This window comes from Varanus komodoensis, unplaced genomic scaffold, assembly GCF_004798865.1.
Source record: "Varanus komodoensis strain SLA01 unplaced genomic scaffold, ASM479886v1 scaffold1767, whole genome shotgun sequence".
Classification (NCBI taxonomy): domain Eukaryota; kingdom Metazoa; phylum Chordata; class Lepidosauria; order Squamata; family Varanidae; genus Varanus; species Varanus komodoensis.
The window spans coordinates 25,782-26,926 of NW_025335519.1; the positions used below are offsets into that span (position 1 = coordinate 25,782).

At 48.2% G+C, this 1,145-nt stretch overlaps 1 protein-coding gene across 1 annotated transcript in view; it reads right to left on the reverse strand.

Annotated features, from left to right (window-relative positions):
- LOC123021714 (vomeronasal type-2 receptor 26-like) overlaps positions 1–1,145 on the reverse strand; it is a 35,256-nt gene that overhangs the window by 7,628 nt on the left and 26,483 nt on the right. The gene's annotated exons all lie outside the window — the stretch shown is intronic.

Consider the following 1,145-nt stretch of genomic DNA (forward strand, 5'->3'; position numbering starts at 1 on the left):
TTTCTCAAGGTGCAACAATTCCAAGGGGCACCTCAATGACTTTTAGGCATCCCAAGCATCTCTGTCTGCCCAGACCAGTCTGTCCCTTTCTGGAAGAGAAGCCTAAACACACGTATTGGGCCATGTGTGTTTTGCGCATCTGTGTGCATGTAAAAGAAACGTAGTTGTTTGGTTCCAATTCCCATGGATAATGTAGAAAGCTGCGACACTGTTTTTCTACAGTTGTGTTCCTGTTTGGTTGATTCCATTTTCTGTAGCTTGCCATTCAAAGAAGGTCTTCCAAGTTTTATAGCACAAGTGGAGAAGAGGATTTTATTTAAGTTTCACACATAGAGCTTTTTAAGGGAGAGGGATGTCCTTGAAGTGCTGGTAAAAGTTCTCTCAGCCACAGCTGTGAGCCTTGCAATGAGGATAGATTAAACAAGGAATTTGTCTGCATGCATTGTCACAGTGATTTTTCCCTGTTTCCCAATGCAGAAAGCAAAACAATGAAGACCTGACTTGGAAATATCACAAGCTCCTGTGGTCACTACCAGCTTGTCCTGTCCCACACCCATTCTGGGGCACTGCTTGTCCACATCTCACACATCTGACTCTTCTCCCACTCGTACCGTGCTGATGGTCCTCTGAAGCTTCTCTGGGATCAGCATAGTCACTCACATGGTGCCTCTGCTCTGGAGACTTGTGTGTGGAGGGCATCTGCACAACCAAGCCAGGTCCTCTTCCCTTCCCTGCCCTGCACCCCAACTCCTCCACCATGGCTGCAAACAGCATAATCCGTTGCTCCACACTGGCCCATTCAGCAGTGACTTCCCAACCCATGACCAGTTCATTATGCCTGGACACTAGCCCACCAGGCATCCCCACCTTCCTGCCAGGCCATGCAGTGACTGTTCTCACTGTAGCTTATTCCCTTCCCACCAATCTCAAAGCAAGATGTGGGGTGGCCATTCAACTGTGACAGGTTGCATGTGAAGGTTTGGGGAGAGGGAAGATCATATGGGATGTGTGTAATGCTGCTGCAAACATTCCTACAGCCACTTTCTATGTCATGCCTAACAACTCGGAGGAGGTGTTAACTTGGGAAGAGGGCCAGAAGCCCCCAGCTAGGATCAGACTTTAGAGCAGGGAGATTTATACTTGGT